A 13,547-nucleotide genomic window follows, 5' to 3' on the forward strand; every position below is an offset into this window, starting at 1 on the left:
GTTAAGAGGAAGGTCAAAAAGGGTTTGTTCAGATCACTTTATAGGGTAAGCAAGGCTGTGTAGTAGTTTTCAGGGACCGAAGGGGATACCGTCGTCGCGGGCGATAGACTGAAGCGTAAATGAAAATACTTGATTAATCTTAGTCTCCATAGCGTTCGCAAGTAAAAGTCACGGGTGACCTCGAAATGGGTACAATTCCGTCCCCGAGTCAGTGCGCTTGCTCTTAGAACTTGTCTGGGTGATAACGGGTTGTTAGGAATGTTACTATGCGCGGTAAGGTGGAAAACCTGATCGGCTTGCTCTTTCGTAGTCAACCGTAATATACCGAGCGGACCCGCTGTTCTTTTATATTCAGTATGGGCGAGGCCCCGATAGAAACGTCTTTTTCCGCTCTGTTTTCGCCGCAGTTTGTGCGTATGATTGCGAAAACGAATGCTTCCGAATGTGATTCACTCAAGTTTGTAATATCTTCCTTCTTATCCGAATGAGTACTCTTTTATAAGTTGACAGCATTATATGGGGTCATTTTCTAATCGTGCACACGTGCTTGAAGGGGAAACGTTACCTCTGAAAGATAATAAACATCGAAGTCTCGTAATGGTAGATTTGCCACTTGTTTAGTCTCATAAAATTTCGTATTAACGTAATTAATTTAAGTGATGCGTATTCGAGATTGTGCTAAAATTAATGCTTAGCATTCATTTCAAAATCTGTGAAAAGTAGATTCACTTTTCTCTTCGTCATTGGAGAAAATAATTTTATTTTCGCGTTGAAGATTAGATGCACTTGGTTAAACAAGCTACCAACCTTACGCAAAACGATGTTAGAAATCCAAAACTAGATGGAATTTAATCTCACATGTCTATGAAAAGTCATTTCGTCAACCTTTTATATGTGTTAGCTTTTTTCGAGATATAATTTACCGATGCTATTTATTTTCTCATTTTTTTATATTTCGCCGCTCTTTCTTTCATTACCCTAGGTTATCAATGCCAGGATTGCCCGCAGCAGCCTTGCAGTCTGTCAACCCCTCTGCCAATTTCTTCATCCCTTCGCCGCCTTCCATCTTTTGATTCGCGTGAGTATGAAATTCATCCTTGATTTTCCTCCTTATTCCTACCCTTCCATTAGACCCTTGCGATTTGATATCAAGTAAACTATTTTGTTTCAAAATGTGTCCAATCACTCTTGGTCTTGCCCGTGTCTTCCTTGACACACTTCGGCCTTTCAAATGTAGGGGGTTTTATAATCGGTGACTCCTCTATATCCTTCCTTACATCGTTCGTCCGCTGCTGGTTAAATTCCTTTCTCTGCTTCTGCTGTAGCAAGCACTCCATGCCCATATAAGTGAGTCATTATTGACAGTATCCTGATGCCCAGGATACACTGTTCTCCATCAAAGTGCTTTGGAAATAAAAAAAAACTTAATTTTGCAATTTTTCCGAAGAATCTCAATTAGCACGGATTCATTTATTTTTCCCGAATATTTTCAGCGATACTCATGACGTGCAGCGAAAAAATTGTCTATATAGCCACATCGAAATTTACGATTTGCCTCTTCTGGCAGCTGCGTCTGGTAATTGCTTTCCTCTGCGCTCATCCTCCCTTCCACTGTACCTTCCATTGCGGTATCCAATAAACTATTGTGACTCAGGAAGTGTCCAATTAGTTCATTTCCTCTTCTTTCCACTGTCTACCATGATCTTATTATACCTTCTCCCCCTATCCACCCAGTCGACCCATGACATTTCGTTTCGCCCAAGAGAGCCAGCGGGCAACAAACTCGGACGGCTAGCGGGAAATCTCCGCTGTGGAACCTTTGCAGCATCGAAATTTGTTCGATTCCCCATGATTGTAGTTTTTGCGGAATGCGCCGTTTTCCCCGTGCTCTTGTTTTCGTTCGCGGCTCCGCTGCGCTGTGGGAGCATCGTGGAGAGCATCCTTGGTCTTCTATGAGATCGGAACCCACGAGAGTGCCCGCCGGCCGTTCGTGCATTGGTGCGCGTCGTGGATATAGGCGTGTGTGTGTATGTATATATATATATATATTTATTGTGTGTGTGTGTATATATATATATATATACACACACACACAATATATATATATATATATATATATATATATATATATATATATATATATATATATATATATATATATATATATATATCGTATATATTTATCAGCACTAGTAGACATATACAAAAACACTGAAACACGACAGGACAGGCAAGGACAGAACTGAGCTCTGAACTTCTCTTCCTTGAGAAAGGTGGCTTGGACCACCGAAAATTCGAAAACTAGTGAGTTTATTTTCTTTTTTTTGTTTTTTGTCCTTATCCCCTAGTGCTAACCTTTAAAAACTATTATTCTCGTCCGTGAGGCTTTTGCAAAAGTGTTAGTGTTATATATATATATATATATATATATATATATATATATATATATATATATATATATATATATATATGCCCACAGGGATCTGCTTGGGAGTGATTGTGTGCCGAATCGGAAGAGTCGAGAGTGGAGACGAGGTAGTTTTTAGGAGGGATCAATCGAAGCCGAATTCTCCGCTCGAATGGCCATTTAAAGCATTAGGGCGGATCGCCGTCCTCTAGGCCTTTTCCAGCGCGGCCCATTCCTCTTCGTTTTGTCCGGGGTGATCGGCGGTGGTGGAGGATGTAGGGAGGGGGGAAATATAGTGATTGGAAGGAGGGAAGCAGGGCGAAGGAAGCAAACAGGTGAGGCAAAAAGGGAGGGCCAGGAACGAAGTAGGAAAGATGTGGAAACACTCATTCGTAAGAGTGGGGTTGTGGTTAACCTGCGTTTGTGTATGCTTGAATCTTTCCATTGGAAATTAATAATCAGGGATGTTTAAAAGGAATCCTTTTTTGGGGGCGTGAAATTAAAATTTCGGACAGGGTAAAGGATTTTGAAGTGGGTGTAAAAAGAGACGATAAACACTATATTTATTTTATTACGGATTGCACAGAAATATTACTTGACTGAGGATACGTGATTTATGTAGATCCAGTCGTGGCAGCGCAGACTGTGATAAAAACCACAGTAATTAAACCGTGATTTTCCTTGAAAGGTGATGGTAGAGCTTATATGGTATGCAGAAAAACCAGGAGCCTATGGCCCTCTCTACTCACTACTCTCTAACCGCTACTCTCTACCCACTACTAGTAGGCTACCACGGTGCCTAATGACAGTAAGGGAAACAGTAATTGCATTTTCCTTTTTACGAAAAATTATTTTTACGTCATATGTATGAACAAAGCTGCTATTGTATGATAAAAATATGCCTACAAAATTAATTCCAAAATTAATTCAATGTTTTAAAGCACCCTAATATTTGGGTTAGGTGGAAGAAGGGACTATAGGTCTCAACCTCGCCCCATTAAGTCGATAAATAAATATTTCCAATTTAATGGAGGTAAAAGGGATTTTGGATTTTCAAGAATAACGATGGCACTTGACGATTTCAAAAATAACCGTACATATTTGTAAGACCGCCTGTGCCTGTTCTTCATTCTCGAGGTTCACTATCCAGCAAGAACTCCGGGGGTGGGGTTATCGTTCTTGCGCGTGTGTGTAATCTCTATGCCTTCAACCTCTTCTAACTTCGTGCCCCCCGTAAGAGTACTGCCTTTGGTATTAAATCGCTTTGCATTTGAGTGGCCTTAATTCTAAAAATGATCCCCAGCCACACACCCTCGTGTTGGCTTGCAGAGTATATACATATAAATGAATGAATAGCTAGAAATTTGATGTCAGGTGATTCTTACATACATGCATACATTTCCGTAAGAGATACGGAAAATGGAGTTGAATTGTCTCGTCCTTATGATGAATTCTCTCCATTTTTGCTGCCGGTAGGTCAAATTGCCACTCAAACTGAACTTCCGGTTTTTGACATGAGATTAATTTAAATTAGTCTTGTGTGAATGATAGTTGAGTGGGAATAAATATCTGGCGATGCTGTTTGTTTTTACGGTGTCTGTTTGTTAAGGGCCATTCATCTATATTAACTGTGGAACGCACGTATTGACTTCTGATAATTGCAGTAAATAGTAGTTATCTTAATACTGTGGGAATTGTCGACTTATTTTCTCTATCATCCTACGAAAATAATACTGATATTAAAATAAAATGGTACAGAAGATGTACGGCGGCGAGTCTATTAGTCTTGAATTGGAAAAGAAAGCAACCGAGAATGTGTCATACGTATCAGCAAAAATTTAATCTTTCGAATTATGTTCCAGCACCATATCGGAAAAGAAAGAAATACTTGGTTGTTCCACATATATATGTGGAACAACCAAGTATTTCTTTCTTTTCCGATATGAATCGCTTCCACAAAGTGACGCCTCAGACAATTTTATTCTTCCAGCACCATCTTTAAAATCTCGGCTCGAGTGTTTCGCTTCAGAAATTTTCCTTTTAAATGTTTTTCACAGTGGCATGAGCTATTATTTCCTGTCCTTGACGCCAAGAGACATGGGAGGAACTACTGGTGGAATGGAGTCTGGGGGGTGGGGGGTGCGAGGAAGCTTATCAGTCTTCCGGAGATTGTTTACTTTGTGTCTAAGGAGACATTGTTTTCCTTCGACATGTGAGAGGAGGTGGGGGCATGCCGTCTTATTACGAAACTTTTCGGTCTTAACCTTTCGACCGAAAATATGCACGTACATTGATGTATTTTTTCACAATTCTTGGTCAATGAAGCAAGGAGAAAAATAAGTTGAAAAGTACAGGTATCTGGGAAAAGTATGATAACTTTTAACAGAAAAATTAGGATTTATTAGAAGAGTACTTGGTAAATGCGGTGTAAAGGTAAAAGAGAAATGTTATCTGTCGTTGGCTAGGCCTCATTTAGAATGTGCTGCTAGTATATGGGATCCTCACGAAGGTTTGCATTTGTTTTCATCGTGAGAAGCTTGTAATATGACGAGCAAGGCACACATTTCGATACTGTTGTTCGACCTGGGCCGTTATCGGTTTCACGGGCAAAGGACTCCCAATTCCCTAACCAACCTCGTAGAATCTGTCACGATCTCCCCTTGTTTGAGACGATGGGTAATGGTTGAAAAAAAAGGCGAGAGAGAAAGACAGATAATGCTACACGGAGACAAAGCATTTTGGAGGACGCTCAACCTGATTTCGGCATAAACAGGGCGTCCGGAAGCAAAAAAAAAGGCCATCCTGGCATCAATGGGATCGATGGGGATGGACGTGAAACGACCCAACCGCGACACGCCGCCAATTCGGAAAGGAGTCGAAAAAATAAACAGAGGCTGTCAGGTGAGTATTTCGGCCTCATTGTGATCCCTCAATCGGTCGGGCGGGCTCAGTAGATCATGAGTAGGTGCTAATGCACCCGCGACGGGTCATGCTTCCTCACGGATGAACCTCTTGCCAATACTACTAGTGGAATGGGGTCGGTCGTTGTATTGTAATGAATAATTTTCATTTTTGAATGGCATGCGAATCTAGTTCGTGGAATGAATACTTAAATACTGGGTTGGAACTAGGAAAAACTTAACTGTATAATAAATGGGCGTGCCACTGGAAATTTTGACGCATTATTTATTGACGTCCAACGTGTTTCGACTGACAACTGACGTGTCACTTTCCATTGGCGGTTAAGCTGAAAAATTTGGAAGTGAAAATTTTCTGTTTAAACGATGCTTGGTGCCAATAAATGATGAATCAATTGAAAATAGTAAGATATTATATTATTTGCTATGAGACGCTTCCCCAACTTGAAGCCAGAGGCATTATTTATAACTTTTATTCATTCAATTCTTAATGGAATGTAACAATTTAGATGTTTCGGGAAGGATTTTTATATGTTTTTAATCGGAAAAAAAGAAATAAAAACTATGGTTTGGAGCGTGGGTTTGAGCGGCTTAGAAACATGTTCGTTGAAGCAAAACAATAGGGATGGATGGGATACTTTTGAGATTTGGGTACGGAGAAAGATGGAAAAGGTAAAATGGATAGAAAGGAAAACAATCGAAGAGGGATTGAGCAAGTTGGAGGAAGAGAGAGGACTTTTGAAATAAATCCAAAGGAGACTGGAAAATGGATCCAGGGCGTTTTGATTGGGAATGGGATATTGAAATGAAATAATTGACTTTGCAATTCTACACACTTTGTGTGTGGAGTTAATTAATTGAATTAATGAATTAAGAAATGAATGAAGGAATTAATTTATTAAGTAACGAGTTAAACGTGTGTGGAATTGCAAAGTCAATTATTTCATTTCAATATGTCATGCAAATACCATAAAGTTAAGCCTGAGACAACACATTTTTGGGAATGGGATGTTGAAGTCTCCGATAGAGGGGAGAACTTTAAGCAAGGAGGAAAAATATAAACACATTGAACGGAGTAAAGGAAGGTAAAATGTATTTGTAATTTAAGAAGGGTTTATTGTTATTTGGGGGTGTCAGTTTTTTGTTTTGTGAGGCCAGGATAAGAAATTTAGCGATGTGCAGTCCATTTAGAACCTTCCCGAAGTATTAAACGGTAGACTACCTAGGAATAATATGTGGCTATGTCTACTTTAATGAAGAGGTCTTTATATTTCGTTGATTCTATCTGCGCCATGACAGCTTCGTGGTTTGATCTAAGAGCCACAGGAGATGATCTTACTCAATTTATGTCTTTCTGTAATGGATAGATGCCTATTTGGGGCGTATTTTGCAGATGACTTCTCAGATAGCATTTCGTTTGTCAGTGTCGACGATGTACACTGATATTAAGTTACTTCCACTTATTTTAGGCTTCCCATAAACCGCATTTTTCATATTTCCAGTCATTTTCTTCGTTCAACAAGGCTTCCGAAATGTCTTGCCCCCCTGTCTTCCACTTGCGAACTGCAACGAACCGTGACCATATCTGACCTCGGGAAATACGCGGTCTTGGCATATGAATTAAGATGGTCAATTTTTTCCACTGCCGTGCAAACAAAGCAGACATCCTTTTCGTGGACTTGAGATCGTAACAAGGCCATGCCGGGAAATACTAGTCGTAATCAATAATATTTGAGTCGCCTGAACCGCGTTCGAAATGTACCTGAACAGCGTCATTCGAGAGTACATTCTGAAGTTGGGCTACTACAACCCGCCATTATTCCCTATTCCATGCTAATTTCTTTTCTACCTCAGAGCTCCTCTTCTCACAAACGTTCAAGTTTCCCACGCATTTCCAAAGACCACACTTCCCGCCTTTCTATTTCCCATCGTACCTCTTTGATTGATGCTTCTCAGGGCGAATTCCTCAAATTTCGGATGTGGGTATGCCTGAAACAATCGGATCGACCAAGGGCAGCTTCATCACCAGTCGACGAGGAATAGTGTCGTTTACATACGTCGTACGTGGACCGATATTTCGGAGTCGTTGAGTTTGAGAGACCCCGAACTAACGGATCAAGGATTAAATGAGGAAAGTTAAGGCAATAAATACTCATTTGCTTTCTGAGTCTTGCTCAGTTTATTTCCCTAAACCGCCCATTTTTATGGTCTCTCATTATGCGTTTAATGAACCGAAAGGAGATAATGAAATTCTCAAGAAGTAAGGAGACCAAAATTAGCATTAAAATTGAGGGACATCTGCTAGGAAGGATCGAATAGGTCACCTATTTAGGAGGTGTTTTCCCTGGATGGTGGGTAAAGTAGTCGGGTCATTAAAAGCGGAATTGAATCAGGTAAGGAAGTGCTTGCAAAGCGGCGCGTGTTGATGATTGACATTCTAAGCAAAAATGTAAAGATAAAGGTTTTGAAAACTTTGAGATTTTGAGCTTTGTGTGGCTCGGAAACATGGTAGTTAGTGCAACAGGATACGCGTAAATTGAAGACTAATGAGATGTGGGTGCGAAGGAGAATGGAAAGTTGAAATGGGCTGAAACGAAAACAAAGGGGAAGTTCTGGGCATGGTTGGGGATATAGTGGCTGGGAGAAATTGGAAGACAATAGGACATGTTGATTATGGAGATACTGATAGGCAATCGGATGCTTAAGACGCTAATAGAGGGGAGAATGCTAGAGAAAAAAGTAGAGAGAGGGAAAGAATAGATATTTTGGGGATGGGTAGAAAGTATACAGACTGAATAATGAATTAGCGTATTGTCAAGTAAGGGTTTTAGGCAAACTTCTTGTCGTATAAGTGATGAATTTTGAGGAAAGGAGTGTGCCGTGCATGGGCCATCAAAAACCTACCGTAGCCCGGTATTCTACCGCTAATTTAATAATGAAGTGAAACTTCTACGCGAAATGAGTTTTCCTGTCGGTTTAGGGTGTTTTCTTGAAGGTTTCAGCTAGTTCAACAATTACGTTGAGGTAGAAGGATACGATGAAAGTGGAATGGATAAATTCGGCCCTCTTGACACGTAAGAGTCTCTCTTATCTTTTAATGTCACTCTTGCAGCGCGTTCCGCTTCCAAGCACCCGAATTGGCGGTTTTATGTGTACCCGTTTCCGTTCAGTGGGTCTATAATTTTCGCGCAGCGCACTTATTTTCCGAATGAATCGGCGTGTTCTCAGGGTCAACTGCATCGATTTAAAGAGGAAGAGGGCGGAAAAATGTTTTATTTTTATTTTGGCTTCATTGGTCATTATAAATTTTGTCCTCCGAATTGCCTAAGTATTAAGTTTTTTGTATGACTACAATTACAGGTTAGTTTCTCTGCTACGTATTCAAAGATTTCTGCGCGAATGTTTTTCGGAATTCTTAGGATTTCGTAGATTTTTTCTCAAGATTGCTTGCTATGGGATATTATTGCAGTGGGCCTGGCTTAACGATGAATCCCCTTGCCTGTTGAAGGAATGCACTCGATAGGCTTGTCACCTGCCGTAGAAATTCCGCGTGTTAGTGTAGAATTTACCTGTGAGAGTGTGTGCCATAGAGATTCTTACGGTGATGCCGATTCAACCGGACTTTCCTTTGTACTCGAGCCTGTGAATTTCGCACGTTAGGCTAGTTATCGCAGAAATTCTTGTGCGGCCGTGAAATTCATCCCGACTTCCTCGTGTGCACTTTGTTTAGTGAATGCGTTCACGCTTGTCACGGCGGCGAGGATTTGGATTTTCATTTCTTGAATTAAATATTTATAAATCACATGATGGTAGAATTGCATGAATAAGAATTGGTTCTTATCTGACCAATTTATGAACTTATCACAAGTCTCCCTTCGGTAACAACGGAGTTTCGACTAATTATCGCTCGTGTATCTGGCGCGTCCACGTGCGTGGGAAATTTCAAGTGTAAAACTAGTGTTTCTGATTTCCCAAACGTATAGCTCCACCCGATGTTGAACTGATAAGGGCGTCTAAGTGTGGCGAAATATGATTATGTGTCTCGTGAAAAGCTACGTAACATTTTTTTGTACCTTTCCAAAAAGGGACGAGTGCTTTCGTATCTAGTTTTTTTGATAGGTAAATAGGAAGGGAATGGCAGCGTTGAGATGTTACATATTTTCTCACGCCTGAGTGAGAGTTTATTTCCGTCGTCGGTACCGTCTGAAGAACGTTCTAACAAAGGATCAGTCAGGAGCAACCGTCAATTGACGAAGCAAGCGACTTTAGCATGATAATCAGCGAGCCCGTAATGCTCATTCCCACACTCGTACTAATCTGTCCCTCGTTTTCCGACCCTTGTCGGACAAGGGTTGAAGTGGAGTAAGGATCCCTCTTCAGTCTCTCCATCCAGCAAAGATGTTTATTTATTTATTCATCCCCCTCCCCATACCAACTCGTTTCTCCTCCCTCACTTCTCTCCCTCAAGGACCAGCGCCGTCTTGAGAGACACTCAAAAATCCTTCCGTTCGTTTGGTTGCAAGTTCTCGCTCCGTAAGTATGGGGAGCAGTCAGCCAGCATCTTCACCGACCGCCGGGGATCGCCTCCCGTTCCCACCACCACTCTTCTGCCCCCATCCTGCCGCCCCATCCAGCCCGTTTTGCCCACATCCATCCCTTCCTCCCCCCCCACCACCGTCCGCGGTGCACTTCCTGCCTTAGAAGGGGAGATACCCTCTCCACCCTACCTTTTCAGCCTCCCCTCCGCCCCGGAGCGAGAGCCTGCAGGTCGCGGTCGCTAGTCCCGCTGTCTTCCCAGAGACGCTTCTGTCATTATTGTCTAGCCGACGAGACTGCTTCAGGATGTATGCCCATCTCTTACCTCGGTCCGGATGAGCGGAGTGCCTCCTTCTCGCTTGCGCGGCGGGTGAAAATTCCAGCTGAATTCGTGGCTTCTGGTGTGTTCGAAATGTGGGTGAATTAGGCACGTAGCCAGGGGTTGTGGGGAGGCAGTCTAGCCAAACCCTTTCCCCCCCCACTTCTCGGTTCCCTGGTGGTTGTCCGAATTATGCTAAAAACATTTCAAAGACGGAGAACGTTACAAAATGTAATTATATAAATATGAACTCGGTTGAAACGAGATGCCGGGGACCGAAGACTAATGCTCGTAATTGTCATTTCACGTACTATCCGTAGCAAGTAGCAGTATGTTATATACACGTACACGTACTGTTTAACTCACTTTCGCACGCTCACAATCCCAAATATACTAAAGATTGACTCTTACTATGTTAAGGTTAACCTCCTGGGTTTCTAATAAAATTCACCTCCCCTCATTTTTTCTCACCCTCACTTGCAATAGCCTTCCTCACAATCCGTTCTCCAGCCCATCATCATTTCCATCCCGTGAGGTAAACCTCTTTACACCTACAAGATTCATTGCATGTCCCTTGCAAACAATGTAAGGCATTGTAACGTGTTGTGTGGTTTCAATAAATTGGCGAGTATGCACTTAAAATCGATTGATTTTCATTGTAAAGTTGAGGCGGATGTTCCGAGAAATGACGCTGTGAATTCTCACAAATATATTTTGTGCAGTGTGGCAGGTGTGGTAAAAACAATAAATAATAACGTTAATTATTGACCTCCGTACCTAAATCACTGTGAATGTAGGTTGAAAATATCTTTGAAATTGTTGGAAGTTGTTCTCACCGTGGAGAGATAAAGGGAAGGATGGAGGAGTTGGGGAGGGGTTAAGGTCGTGCAGAGGCAATGCGATAATGTCATCGGTATGGTAGTTATCTGCACGTTTATCTGGCGTAAAGATTTGCTCGTTATACCCTTAAGGCTCCCCACAAGAGCGATCGTTTTAAGCGAGGAATGTTGCTCACGAAATCTCTCATTTCTGAACAATTTTTATCTGTACTCTGGAAAACCCTTTATCTCTTTATAACAACGATCGACATGAATAAGTGATGACTGTCTGAATGTTGAATAAAAGATATATAAGGAAATTAAAGTAAATATGCGAAAAAGTTGCGAAACCTTTTGAAAATGTATTGCGTATCATCGGAGGAATCAATAAAATTTTGGCAAAATTTATGGTGGAGAGTGTAAGATGAGTCATAACACCTTAAAAGTAGACATCCTATCAGAGTTCAATATCATTGTCCATCGACTAACCCCTGAAGAAAGGTTATGGAGGGGATAAAAGAAATTTATCTGTGGCGGCGGAGTTAGAGGGTCTAGAAAATAAATCCAGGAAAATGCCCAAAATGAGTTCTTTATGATTACCTACGAGTTTCACGACGTATATTTCTCTGGACCAAGAGATTCGCGTACTCCATTGGACGCTTGCCATAATGGCAAGTTTACAAGAATGGAAACTTAACAGAGAGGAAGATACAAAAAAACTAGCCAGTCTCATACTTCTTCGCTTTCCTTAAAATTTATTATGCGACTCCCCTCCTAATTCTTATCAGATTCGGATATCATTCAGTCTGCACCAGTCTGTCTTATTTTAAGCATCCGGACGTTTTTATATATCAAATTGGCCGTAACTTTTAGGGAATATCAATAAAGGTCTTTGGTGCCAACGTATTCCTTTTCACAGGAATTTGTTGCCACTTCTACGTAGCATTATTTCCCGAAATTCCAATGTTCAATATTTTGTTTGGAAAATTTTTGTTTTAGTTTCTCATTCGGTCTGCGGGAAGGTAGCAACGTTTGCGATAAGAAATTTATTGCGTCTGATTGAGTTCATTTTTTAGGGTTTAAATTTTTGCGGGAAAGTGAGTTCGGTGCACGTAAAAGTAAATCGAATTTCATCGCATAGGGCACGGATGGTTAATCCGTGTGCTCGTGAAAGGATGTTGTGCTACGAGAAGTACGCAAGCGTAACGTATTTTGAATGCATATTAGTTATAAACTTTTTATCGTGCGATGTCCGTTAGAAATGACTCTTAAGAAGAAAATTTTAAGCAAACATAGTTGTATGGAGATGTAAGAAACAATATAAACACAGACAAACTATATTTTTGGTGTGCGGTAGAATTTTATCTGTAGTATGTATTTATTGTGTGCCGTGAAATAACAATGTCTGAAAGTCACTGCTATTAAGTGAAAGGTGTAGATGTGGATTTTATTTTTAATTTTTAAATTTTAGTTTTAATTTTAAAATTAAAGTTTTGTATTTTTCAATTGGTGATTCCAATGTTGAGGCGTTATTCTGGTGTCATCATTGGCAGGGTAATAAATGCTGACTGGATGTGAAGAACCAAATGTTATAGCACTTGATTACGTTTTGAAGCCGTATAATTGGGGATATCAGATTCAGTTTGACGAAGAAGGCAATGCAGTGTTGAAAGTTTTATTGAAATATCATGGATGAATAATTTTCGTTTAATTGTATGTGAGATGGATTGAATCTGAAATAGTTTAATGATTTTCGCCCGTTGATATCGAGAAAGAGATTACATGAGAGCTGCCGTCTGGAATTTATTCTGATCTGTATTCTTTTCGTGTTACCATTTTATATTCGGGAATAATTGTTCTTATTAAATCAAAAGTCAATTATTCCACCATTATTTTCATTTACTCTTAGATATATGCATACATGGATACCTCATTTTCCCATCAAGTCACGGATGGCTACCCAATCCCAACTTTGGTCGTAATTAAAAAAAGTCACCGGAGACGATAAATTGTCATTCTAATGGAAGGTACTTTCCCAATCTCCGAAAGATGAGACGTTTTCCCTTTTCTATAACGGCATTGTACTGGAAAGTTTGTATTGAGATGTCTCCTTTGCCTCGCAAGGCCTCGCAGATGTCGCAATTACCGGCCGCATTGATGGGCGAGAGGCTATCTTTATTTGCCCTTCGCGAAATCGATCGCGTGCTCTCTCCGTCGCCGTACTTTTCGGCCGTTCTTCTCCCCTCCCATCTCGGATTACAACTCGATGACGAATTGGGTTTCTCCTTGGAAGTCCGCTCGATCGGGTGCGTTTAGGTTTTTTTTCTTCGTTCCTTTCTATTCTTTTTTGTCGTTGCTCCGAGCTGCTTGCTACTCGTACACGTGACGCTCACTTTTTACGAACGAACGAGTCGAGTCGACGGCGAGGCCATCCGCGGGTGAGCGTGCGAAATTCCTTTCCCCTAATACGTGGGGCGAGGGGCGTAAACGGAGGCGTTTGATATTAATGGCTCGTGAATCACCGATCACCTAGGGAGCAGTGATGATGG

The 13,547-nt window shown here is 41.0% G+C and overlaps 1 long non-coding RNA gene across 1 annotated transcript in view; it reads left to right on the forward strand.

The window, feature by feature from the left end:
• The window catches only part of LOC139697907 (uncharacterized), a 390,991-nt gene that overhangs the window by 66,247 nt on the left and 311,197 nt on the right, over window positions 1-13,547 (forward strand). The window contains exon 2 of the long non-coding RNA XR_011702832.1: window positions 983-1,078. This is a non-coding gene — a long non-coding RNA (uncharacterized lncRNA). The remainder of the gene's footprint in view (window positions 1-982; window positions 1,079-13,547) is intronic.

This window comes from Hetaerina americana, unplaced genomic scaffold (genome assembly GCF_022747635.1).
Source record: "Hetaerina americana unplaced genomic scaffold, ioHetAmer1.1.p SCAF_8, whole genome shotgun sequence".
NCBI lineage: Eukaryota > Metazoa > Arthropoda > Insecta > Odonata > Calopterygidae > Hetaerina > Hetaerina americana.